Source organism: Urocitellus parryii, chromosome 6, assembly GCF_045843805.1.
Source record: "Urocitellus parryii isolate mUroPar1 chromosome 6, mUroPar1.hap1, whole genome shotgun sequence".
In the NCBI taxonomy this organism is placed as follows: Eukaryota; Metazoa; Chordata; class Mammalia; order Rodentia; family Sciuridae; genus Urocitellus; species Urocitellus parryii.
The window spans coordinates 192963090-192975271 of record NC_135536.1 but is presented as its reverse complement, the minus strand read 5'-3'; the positions used below and the strand labels follow the sequence as shown (position 1 = coordinate 192975271).

The following is a 12182-nucleotide window of genomic DNA, read 5'->3' as shown; positions in this document are numbered from 1 at the left end:
GTGTTGTCCCCCAGCAGAGGAGGGAAAGGAGGCACCGAGAGGCTGAGGAACTTGCCTGGGATCGCCCTGTGTGTCCTCAGGGCTGAGCAGCTTGTGGCCATTCCAAGGTCAACCTCTCCAGCAGCCCAGGGCCCACACCTGTAGGGCGCCCAAAGATGTTTAAATTTTAATTTCTTTTCAAACAAGAAGAAAGAGCTAATGTAATCACGCGTCTCCAATAGTGAGTCCAGCCTGGGTGGCGCTCTCAATGCCGTGGGGCCATAACCACTGGGGAGGGCCCTGAGGGTGAAGGTCACTGGTGCCCAGGGAGTTGGTGACACTGAGCCAGCCCATATTTTGCAGAACCAGCCAGTGCTGTGGCAAGTGGCCGGCCACCCTAGGTGCCAAGGGACCTGGGAGAGGCCGGGCAGCTCCAGGACTGTGCCTGCCCCGCAGTGTCCCGTCCTGGATAGGATGGTGGGAACCCAGGCCTGGGATCCCGCAGGGTGGCTGAGCCAGGGTCAGAGCTGGTGGCCCCATCCCTGAGAACGTCTCCCTCAGCCCAGGCTTCCAGGTCGCACCTCCTCAGCCTGCTCTTGTGATCTGTGCTCTATGCTCCTTACTGTAGGCTTAGCTTTTAGAATTGACTTTCCACCTCCTTTTTATACTTAAATAAATCTATTTTATTTTTTTTTATTTTATTATTTTTTATTTTTTTATTTTTTTAAAGAGAGAGGAGAGAGAGAGAGAGAGAGAGAATTTTTTTTTTTTTTTTTTTTTTTTTTTAAATATTTATTTATTTATTAGTTATTGGCGGACACAACATCTTTGTTGGTATGTGGTGCTGAGGATCGAACCCGGGCCGCTCGCATGCCAGGCGAGCGTGCTACCTCTTGAGCCACATCCCCAGCCCCAAGAGAGAGAGAATTTTTAATATTTATTTTTTAGTTCTCGGCGGACACAACATCTTTGTTGGTATGTGGTGCTGGGAATCGAACCCGGGCCACACGCATGCCAGGCGAGCGCGCTACCACTTGAGCCACATCTCCAGCCCAATAAATCTATTTTAAAAGGAAACTTGAATACACATGTTTAAGAAGGAAATATTTGATGACAATTATAAATGACAATAAACCACAGTGGTCAACATTTATTAAGCCTGTCGGTGGGGCGAGCACTTCTCCTGACGTATCACCTGATGGGTTAGGAAGCTGAGGCCCGAGAGGTTGAGCCACTTGCCTGAGGTTAACAGCTGGCGAATGGCTGGGCCAGGATTTGAACCACGAGCTACACCAACTGCTCGGTTCCCCGCACCAACATGACAAGAGGTGTTCGTTGACTTGTGCGTCCCTGGGCCTGAGACGGTGCCTGGCACACAAGCATGCTCAAGGAAGATGTCAAATGCATACGTGAACGATCGGTCGCCATGAGAAGAGAACAATCAGAAAGATAAACACGGGACATCCAGCAGACCCGGGTTAGTTGGTGTTGCCCAGCTTGACGCCTGTTCTCTTCTCACTTACGCAAACCGCCAGTGCTGGAGAGGGCCAAGGGACGGGGTGCTCACGGACAACCTAGAAGAGTTACCAGAGTCAGAGGTGGTTAATTTTCTCCCCTTGAGTGTCAATTGTATTTTATTTCATTATTTTTTTTGGTACCAGGGACTGAACTCAGGGGCACTTGGCCACTGAGCCGCATCCCCAGCTATATTTTTTTATTTTACTTAGGGACAGGGTCTCACTGATAGTGCCTCGCTGTAGTTGAGGCTGGCTTTGAACTTGTGATCCTCCTGCCTCAGCCTCCTGAGCTGATGGGATTACAGGTGTGTGCCACTGCGCCCGGCCAGCTGTATTTTTTGACAGCTTTATTGAGATAGGATCCCCTTGCCACACCATTCACCCACTGTAAGTGTACCACTCAGTCATCTTAGGGTATCCAAGGGCCTGTACAACCATCACCGGAGTCTGATTTTAGAGCATCTTTAGTCCCTCTCCAAAAAATGACCCAAAGAAACCCTGTCCCCATTGGCTGTTACTCTTCATTCCTCTGACCCCTCCAACCCTAAACGATGACTATTTTTTTTCTGTTTTTATGGATCTGCTGCTTCTGGGCACTTTATATAAATGGGGCCACAGGATTCGAGATTCTCCGGGACGGGCGTCTTTCAGGTGGAGAAGGCTTTCGGGTGCCTCCGCCCTAGAGCGGGTCTGTGCTGGGCCCTGGGCCTCCCAGACCAGCCTCCCTGGGGACTCCTGCTTCCCGAGCACCCTGCCACCCCGGGCAGAGGTTCAGTGCCCGCCTTGGCCCTGGGCACACTGACCCAGACTTCCCTGCCCGGGGCTGGGCGGGGTGCATGACCAGCTGTCCTTGGGGCTGGGCAGAAACTGGCCCAAAGGCTGCCACTCGATCCTCCTTCCTAAATCAGGCCTCCAGGGCTCCTGACAACCACACTGTTCCCACTGTCTGGCTGTGGAGTGAGTCACCGAGTGGCATTTTGGCAGCACCTGTGTGTCCTGTTCCGAGTTGGGGAGCTGGGGCGATGGAGGGGATGGAGGAGCGGACAACCTGGGGGCCAGCAAGGGGCTGTGGGAGCAGCCTCCAGGACAGCCCCCAAGCCCTTTCCCTGGCCTGGGCCTTTGTCCCTCGCAGGCTGAAGGGCGACTGCCGGGCTCTGTGCAGGCAGCTGTCACTTTTACAGTCCCTAAATCGTGGTCCCTGTTTTAGTGCCCTCAAGGACCGGACCCTGCGAAGTAGGTGATCTGTCCCATTTACAGATAAGGAGACCGAGGCCCCAGGAAGACACGTGGACTCTCGTGATTGGCAGCATGGGGGCTGGGGTCTGAATCGTGCTGTGGGCCAACGGGAAGGCGGACGCTGTGATGGGCAGCAGCCCACTGGGGGCCAGCTCTCGGGCACAGGGCTCTGGGATGTGCGGCTGGCGCTCGCACAGGGAATCTGTCGGGAGAGGCCGGGGTCTCCATCCACCTGGTGCTTAAACAAAAAGATGGGAGGGTTGGGGCTGAGGCGGAGCATTCGAGGGGCTGTTTTGGAGGCTCGCCCCACACGAAGGATCTCAAGTCTTTACGTTAGTCGGGCTCTTTGGGGGGAGGTGAGTGATGGGACTCATTTATTTTAGGAAAAGGGGGAATTTATAGCCGGGGGTGGTGGCAAGAGTCTATAATCCCAGTTTCTCTGGAGGCTGAAGGGTGGAGATCAAGAGTTGGAGCCCAGCCTGGGCAAGATAGCGAGACCCCATCTCAAGAAAACCCTGTGTGAGGCAAGATTAATGGACTCATGCAATTGAAATACTCAGGGTAAGGCTGCAGTCAGGTACAGCTGGATCCAGGGATTTAAAAGTTGAAACTGGGAGTCATTTCTTTTGGTCGTGCTCTCCTGTGTCAGCTTTGTTCCTGGGTAGGTACCTTGTGGTGGCATCGAGTGGCTGCCAGCATCTCCAGGCCATCTTCCTCCCAGTCTGTCTCCACTCAGGGGAAGGAGGCATCTTCCAGTGGCTCAGCCTTAGCTAAGGTCCTGGGGTTGCTGCTGAGGGACCTGGCTTATGTCTTCCCATATCCCTGGTTCATCTTCCTGAACCAGTGGTGGGGTGAGGAGTGGGGTGAGTGAGCTCTGATTGGCTGGCCCTGGGGTCAGGTGGGCTTTCGGGAAAGTTGGGGAGGGTGGTCCCCTTGAACCACATGCGCCAAGAGTGAGGAGGGCTGACACCCTGGGGAAAAGTGGAGGCTGGCGTCAGAAGCTGCAGGACAGGGACTGGGCAGTTCCAGACCCTGGGCTTCCTCCTCATGCCAGGTGGAGGGGCTGCCGTCCACCCACCCGGCTTTGCACCAGCTTGCTGCGTGATTGTGAGTGGGCCACCTTCCCGCTCTGAGCCCTTTCCCCCATGGGCAGTGACGATGTCTGAGGGCTGTTCCAGTCCTGACCCTTGGAGGCCAGCACACTTCCTCCAGCCTGTAGCATGACAGCTCCCAGCTAGGGCTTGGGCACATGTGGTCTTCACATACCTGGGAGCTGACCGGCCCGGCCTGGCCCCTGTTCCCGCCCTTCCCGAGGTGCAGCCTGTGGGGGTGGAGGGAAGGGCCTGGAGGTTTCCTTCCCATCCGCGATCCTCGTCTGGAGTTGGCTCCAAATGCAATGATCTCATCGGAGCCTGGGGAGGGTGGGGAGAGCAGCTCTCTGGCGCAGCTGACACGGTTGGTGACTAACCTGCTTCCCTATGGAAGGCAGGGAGGGACGAGGGCAGGGAGGGACGGCGCTCTCTTAAAGACAGGGTAAAAGTTAGGGGGAGGAAAAGGTCCTGGTAAACGGACAGGAGGCTGCTCCGTCCAGCCTTGGGGAGGCCTGTACTTCTCCTCCTGCTCCAAGCCAGGGGACCATGCTCAGGCGTCCCCCGACCTGCGCTCTCAACGTCCCCTAATGCTCACTTCAAAGCCTGGCCGGGGAGGAGGGGAGCCCGGCCAGTCCCTGGAGCGGTTTGTCCCATCTGGATTCTTGGTGGAATCTGCGGCCGACTGAGCGCGTTTAAATGCCCATACATTAATTTTGAAAGATGAGCTCCTAATCAACTTGTATCAAGCTTGTCAAAGCACCATCTGCTTGGCGTTTGTCACTGTTGCATTACATAAGAGGAAAGACATTTTTAAAGAATGCGGCTACATTTAGTAATTGGATCGCCGGAGAGCAGCCAAGCTGGGGCGGATGGTACTGTGATTCAGAAATGCCACAGGCCCCTCTCCGGGGTGCGGGGGCCTCCCCAGATTCCACATGGTCTTGGCAGACACCTGAGCACAGCCCCGCATGGGAAACAGGCCCGAGAGCTTCTCCTCCGTTTGCCTGGCTCTCCCGCTCCCTCCCTGCCTCACCCCTGCCACCCCAGGCCACTTCTCTCAGCCATGACCTGATGACCTCACCTCCCCCAGCTCCAATTTTCTGGCTGCAAAGCCCACGGCCCCACCCACCATGCCCCATGCTCCATGGATGAGCGAGGGAGATGGAGCCCCAGTCTCCCCATCTGACAGTGATGATCTCTGAGGGCTCATCCAGCTTCTGAGAAGCGACCGTCCTAACGGCAATGTCTTACGGTGCTGGCACGAAGTTCAAGTGCGTCGGGCCATCCCCGGGGCAATGTGCTTTACCAGTGTCAGCTAGTTCACAAAGCTCTGCCGATACCCAGCCAGGCCCACCGTCACTTTCCACCCTTCTCCCCTCCCGTCCACGTGATTCAGCGAGCATTTAGGACGTGCCCGCGTTGGAGGCAGAGCTGGCTTCGTGCACACGCAACCTGAGCACTTATGCAGGGCCCATGCCCAGAAGGGCCCTGCGTTGGACGTGTTCAGCTGCCACGGCCTGAAACTCTTGGTTTCTGAACAAGAGACCCCACATTTTCATCTGCTCAGAGCCTGTCTTATTTGATTGTCAGATATTGAAAATAACCATCAAGCCAATATTTCAAATCAGGAGAGTGCATGTAACATCTAGCTGTGTGTGTGTGTGTGTGTGTGAGAGAGAGAGAGAGAGAGAGACAATGAGCTCATTTTGCCATCGAGAGTCTGCGTCCTCCAATGCTGCCGCAATGGGTCAGGGCTGGTGCCCTTCACAGGGAATCTTCCGCTGTCCCCACCATCCCTAGAGACCTGGACCAAGTCCCTCTGCTCATCTACAGAGCACGGTGCCTGGGCCGTGGGCTCTGCAGCCAGTGAGCTGTTGGGCTCTGTCAGTCAGCAGGCACTAGACGTGGACAGCGGCTCCCTGGTTTTCTACCTGTCAAATGCGGCGATGATACCAGCTGAAGGGCTTTGAGGCTTAAACTAGGAATACACGTCAGGTATCTAGAACACACTGTGTTGTCTTTGCTATTCTTTCACTGTCTCCTGGTGAGGGTGAAGTCCAAGGCTGGCCCCTCCAGGAGCTGGAGGCTGGACCTGTAGTAGCTGACTGTAGCCTCCTCCTCCTGCCATCTTGTGTGACATCCCTTGGCAATGTCACTTTCTCTTCCTACCCCTGCAGCACAGAGTGCAAAGCATCATTTTTAGGGAGAGGTCTTCTGCCCCTTAAATAGGCCAAGTCAACCCACCTCAGGGCCTTTGCAAAGGCTACACTTCTTCTTTACTTCCTCCTCTGTCTCCTTCTTTCTGTGCTGAGCTTGGAACCCAGGTCCTCACACATGCTAGGCAAATGCTCTACCACTGAGCTACAACAGTGTCCCGCTTTAGTTTTCTTTTGGGATAGGGTCTTGCCAAGTTTCCCAGGTTGTTCTTAAGCTTGCGATCCTCCTGCCTCAGCCTCCCAAGTGGCTGGGATGACAGGTGTGGGCTGGTTCACCCTTGCTTCTCAGAACTCCTCTTTCCTTCCTCTTTGCTTAGCTGTCCAGCTCAAATGTTCCTTCCTCTGAGAAGCCTGCCCTGCCACCCTAAGAAGAGTAGCCTGTCACCTGTCAGTGGGCATTCACCTACATTATTTTCTTCCCAGAGCTTGTCTGTCTGCCAGGAGCCTGGTCTCTCTTGGTCACTGCTCTATGTCCAGCACCTGCACCGTTGCCTGGCTCATGGTAGCTGCTCCAGAATTATTTGTTGAATGACGGAAGAAAGGAAGGAGGAACTTGAACTCACTACCTGCTCAGCTCCACCCTGCAGAGAGGGACCAGAGACCTGAGACATGGAGAAGGAAGGGCACATGGCGGGAGGGACAGGGGGGATGCAGGGACTCTGGTTCTCTGCTTCCTGGCATGCTGTCCTCGCCCCACCCCTGCAGGAGGGAGCAGGGTGGACATGAGGACATTAGCTCATCGGCCACCCAGAGGGGTCCGTTGTGCTGTGAGGCCCGGAACAGCTTCTGAGGGTGGAGAGCCAGGCAGCCTGGCAGCCGGGAGGTGAGACTGTTTGCTGGGGCTGGTGGCCGTCACCATGACAACTGGACAGCCCACAGATTCCTGCGTCAAGGGGGAAGCAGGTTGCACTTTGGCTGGGATGCAGCAAGGACACAGTGGGGGGCAGTAGCAGAAGGGAGGGGACCCTGAACACTCAACTGGGGGAAGGGAGTTATTTATTAGGGTTGCTCAGGACTGGGAGGGCCAGTGGGGGGTCCAGGCTGTGTGTGGGGGGGTGGGGGGTGGAGGGGGTGGAGGGGGTGGGGGGGGTGGGGGGGTGGGTAGGGCTGGGTTTGAATCTCCGCTTTGCCACTTCTGTGCTGTGACATCTTAAGCAAGTGAATTAACCTCTCAGTGCCTTAGTTTCCTCCTATGTCAGATGCGGAGCAGTGATAGCAGCACTGAGGACGCCCCTTGTATTGTTCCTTGGGTCTTGACATCGACTTACACTGGACTCCAGGTGCCTTCCTGGGGGGTCTGGGGAATCGCATTCTCAGGGATCTCTACTCACCTGGCTTCTTTCATCCATGCAACGAATACTTATTGAGCGCCCAGTATGTGCTGGGCACTGTTCTAGAGGCTGGGGATACAGCAGTAAATGAAGTGGACAGACCTCCCTGCCCTGTGGAGCTGATTTTGTAGTGGGGTAAGCACACATTGAATACTATAAAAAGGACCACATGACGTCAGATGTGGAGAAACACAGGGCAGGGCAGGGTAACGGCTGTGTGGGGGGAGTGTCTTGCGGATTTAGAAGGCGATGGGGGATGCGAGTGTGCAGGGGAAGACATACTGAAAAAGTGACCTCTGAGCTACATGGCTGAGGTGAAAGGTCTCTCCAGGCAGAGGGAACAGCAAGTGCCAAGGCCCTGAGGTAGGAACATGAGCAAGTATGTGACTCGATCTCTGGGTGTGTCTGCGTGTGCACTGTTCCGTGGCGCGTGGGTGGTGATGCGTGTGTTTGTGCACGCACGTGGCTGCTCCCTTCAACCACAGAACCTGTGGACCTGTGCCAGTTGGAGGGAGCCATTCAGGAGCTTGTGGTGCAGGGGACCCTGTGGAGCTGTGCGACCTGCATGTAAGTCCACCCACATCAGCGTGTCTGTGAACCGCGCTCCTGGGCGTGAGCACGTCAGCGGTCTGCAGATGGGGGCGTGCGCACGTCTTTATTTAAAATGGAGATGTGTTGTTCACCTTGGATTTTGCATTAATATCGATTTCCCAAAATATTGCATTAAAATGTGATCGACCTCGATTTCTCAGCTTTTTGGTGCCCTTAGTGATCGTGCGTCCGAGGCGGGTGTCCGGCTCCCTTTGCCCTGGCCCTGCCCGGGAGGGGATGAGCGCAGGTGGGGGCCTGGCTGAGCCGGGGCCTTCCCTGACCACGGGGCGAACCCGGGCGGGGGACACTTCGTTCCTTTCAGACCAGATTCATTCCGCGCTGACTATGTGCCAGGGACTCGGCATACATTACTCTGTTCCCTCCTAACAACCTTCTCTGCGTAGACGTTGGCTCCTTCAAATGCGCGTATGTCTGAGGAGGGCCTACTGTGTGCCAGCAGCACCGTCTGGCGCTCACGCCGGCCAGGCACAGGCCTGCTGTTCCGGTGGCAGCACTGACTCCCCTGCGGGGAGCCTCCCTCGCGGCACGCCGCACTCCGAGGGCTCAGCCTGGGCCTTCCCAGCGGTCTCCAGGCCCCCCGGGGGCGTGGCCCAGCTAGCCCAATCAGCAGAGGCAAGGGATGCACCACGTGACCCACATTGGTCCAATCAGAGTGAACCCTGGGACCTGGCTTCCGTGTTGGAAGCTTCCCTCTCAACTTTTACCTAATATTTCTCGCTGTAGGAATGGCGTTGCCCTGGTTAGGGTCCATTGCTCCAGGGAAAGAGGAAACTGAGCCCTTATGCCATCTTTAGTGTCCCCTGGATCCAGCTGTACCTGAAATCTTTAAGACTTTCCAGTTCTATGATATTTATGATCATTATGTTTTAACCAGCTCGAGCGGGCAGGGACGCCGTGTTCGGCCTCCTCACACGTCACCTCCTTTCCTTCAGGGATGAATCCTGTGAGGAGGGGGCTGTGGATTTGTCCAAGATCACGCAGAAGTTTCCTAGATGTCCTTGGAGCTTGAACGTGAAACCAGGTCCCTCTGACTGCGAGGACTTCCTGCAGAGTCCTCCTGAGCCCATCGTGGCCCCTGTTCTGCTGTGTGTCTTGGTCAGTGTCCTCTCCTGTAACCCGAGGAACACGGCAGTGTCTGCCCCCGCAAGGGTCACGTGGCGGCGTGTGCAGGTGGGGCGCTCGGAGGGGCCAGGCCAGCAGCTCTTCCCACTTTTGCCACCATTGCGCTTCCTTTGGAGAAGGACGGTGGCCTGGGTCTCTCCTGCCACCAGGCCCCCATGGACCTTGGTGGCACTTCATCTGTCTTCTGCCAGACTCAAGCAGGGCCTGACTCACTCACCCAGGAAGCTGGCACTTAAGGAGCTGCCTGCCCAGTTTCTCTTTTAACGTTTGTTACATAAATTTCACATTTCCTGGAATCGAGATCTTGAACGTCTGGGCTCATTTGGAAATCGAGTCATCGAAGAGCCTCATTTATATTAATGGGGTCTGGAGTCTGACTGCAGAGGAGGCTGAGACAGGGATGGATGGCTCCCGGGCTGAGCTGCCCAGGCTGAGCTGCAGGAGGAGCAGATCCTCTCTCCAGGCTGGGACTCCGGATGTGAGGACAGTGTGGCTCCCTGGCTCAAATCCTCTGCTGGCTGCCTGCTGCCCTGGGTGTTCACCCTGCCTGAGGAGGTGCTATGTAAGGGCCCCTGCTGGCTTTGCCCACCTCCTGCCCCCTCTCTTCTCGCTCCTCAGCCAGTCCAGCATCCCTTGAGCCTCCTGCCACCGGACCTTTGCACTTGCTATGCCCACTGTCTGAAAGGCTGTTCTTCATACTTTCCTATGGCAGGCTCCTTCGTGTCAATCAGGTCTTGTTTCACAGTTGCCTCCTCAGGGAGGCCTTCCCTGATTGTCCCTCGGGAGTGACACTCCCCAGTTACTCTCTGCCACACCACTGGTTTCATGTTCTTCTTGGTGCTGAGAGGTAGCCTGTTCTCCTGTTTAGTTATTTGCCCGTTTATCTGTTGGCCAACTTCCTGTTGAGAATATAAAACCCAGGATCTGGCCCAGAGAATGTGCTCGACAAGTGTTCATGGAGTGAGCGCCTGGGTCCGCTCGGCAAAGCCTTCCCGAGTGGGGCCCCTGGGAGGCTCCTGAGGCTGGAGCTGGGCGCCTGGAGCACAGGTCAGGACAAGCGAGATTGTTGCCTGTCTGGAGCTCACACTGGTGCAGAGGGACAAGCTACAGTTACTAACACTTACCAAATGTGACAAGGGTTTTATAAAAGACAGCCCATTTAATCCTAAATGCAAACCTTGCAACTGTTACTTGTATCAGTTCATGAAGCACAGAGAGGTGAAGTAACTTGCCTGAGGTCCCAAAGCTAGAGAATAGAAGGGCCAGGATTTGAGCTTGGGCCATCTGTCACCCGTGTCTGTTGGGTTAAAAGGCTCACAGAAGCCACAGGAAGTTGGAGCCTGGTCCCAGGAGGGCTGTGATGTGGTGGAGGCTGGACTCTGAAGGCTTAGGAGCCGCAGGAAGCATGGATTCAGCATTTTATGGGGGAAGGGATGCGAGAGGCCCCCTGGAGGACATGGTGCCTTGGATGTGCTTAGAAGTCATTTATTTTTAACTTTACGTATTGCTTAATAATTTTTAATATCTCCACCCGCCCAGAGTTAAAGTTTTCAGTAATACACATTATTCCCGCGAGAGGCAGTGCTATCCTCATGGCTGGGCTGTTGCGTCACTGTCATTTGAGGCTCTCTTGGTGTTGCAAGAGCCCATTCCCTAAGCTGGCTGGAGTAATGCAGTGCTCAGGCTCTGGGCCTGGGTTCAAGTTCTAGCACTTTCCCTGACTCGGCTCCAAGCCTTCTCCATGCCTAGGACAAAGACCTTTCCCCAAGTCACCAATGTGGCTGGATGGTGGACAACCAGACAGCTGGGACCTTGCCTCCCAACACCACCCGTGCCGGGCTGCCAGGGGATGCGCAGGCCGGGCAGCCGGGACAGGGGCTCTCTGTGAGCCGTTTAACCCAACAGACACGGTGACAGCAGGTTCTGGGGAGTTAGGTTGTCTTAAGGGAATAAAGGAAGAAGACATCTCAACCAGACCCCAGAAACAGTGGCTGCCTCGGAGAGAACTGGTGGCCAAGGGCAGTGGAGAGGGGTCGCTCCTCGCAGGTCCTCTTCAGTTGGGCACCTTGTGAAATCATCATCTCGTAAATAAACATTTCCAGCACTTAGAAGAAGGCAAATGCTTTGTGTTTGTGGACTGAACTTTCTGTAATGTTCTTTTGCCTTTATTCAGGTAGGTAGTTATCTCTCCTTGTCTGACCACGGGGGCTGAGGCTGGAGGGGGTGTGCCTGCTCGAGGTCACGTGGTGCTTTAGTGTCAGACCCCAGGCTCCAGGCGGACAGGGTCCCCCGACCAGGGGCTTCTCCCTTCACTGTGGAAGCTATGCCCAGGAATGGCGCATAGCTCCCGTGCCATGTGGACCGAGCTCAAGTTCTGGTGTGTCCTTTGCCTGCTGTGGGACCTTGGGTGAGTTACTCAACCTCTCGGGCTCAGTCCTGTGGTTACTGGCTCCAAAGACAGCCCGGTGAGGCTCGTCCCCCAGTCCTCACCCCTCTATGTGATCCCCGACCTGTGTGACCCATGGGCTATTTTAGAAGGGACAGTTGGTGTGACTCCCAAGGCTGACTAATAAAAAAGGCATTGCGACAATGGATTGTTATTCAGCCTTTAGAAGGAAGACAGTTGGGACACATGGCACAGCCGGGAGGACTCCAGAGGACCTGCTGTTGGTGAGGCGGGTCAGTCACCCAGGGACAGAGGCCCACGGCCCCACTCAGGAGGGCGCCTGGAGCAGTCCAGCTGGTGGGGACAGAAAGCAAGTGGTGGTTGCCAGGGTTGGGGGGTGGGGGAGGGAGGAGGAAAAGGGGAAGGGGGAGGGGGAGGAGTGAGGATGGGGAGGGGGAGAGGGAGCCGAGAGCTGCTGTTTAATGGTGCGGAGTTTATGTTGAGGCTGATAAAAATGTTCTGAACAATGTGTCCAAATGCTTTTTACTGTCACGTATAACTAATTAGAACAAATTAAAAGAAAAAAAAAACCCACAAACGAAAACAAAACAAAAAACAAACAAAAATGTTTCTGATGGAAAATTTTATATGTATTTGACCATAACAAAAATATTGGGCTGGGCGTCATGGCA

The 12182-nt window shown here is 55.2% G+C and overlaps 1 long non-coding RNA gene across 1 annotated transcript; it reads right to left on the bottom strand.

The window, feature by feature from the left end:
- Window positions 1–1159: 1159 nt before the first annotated feature.
- LOC113184339 (uncharacterized) lies at window positions 1160–5164 on the bottom strand. The gene is made up of 4 exons (XR_003300978.2): window positions 5075–5164; window positions 3999–4144; window positions 3402–3703; window positions 1160–1553 (listed from the first exon to the last, which is right to left on the bottom strand). It is a non-coding gene; the product is annotated as an uncharacterized LOC113184339 (long non-coding RNA).
- Window positions 5165–12182: the final 7018 nt, after the last annotated feature.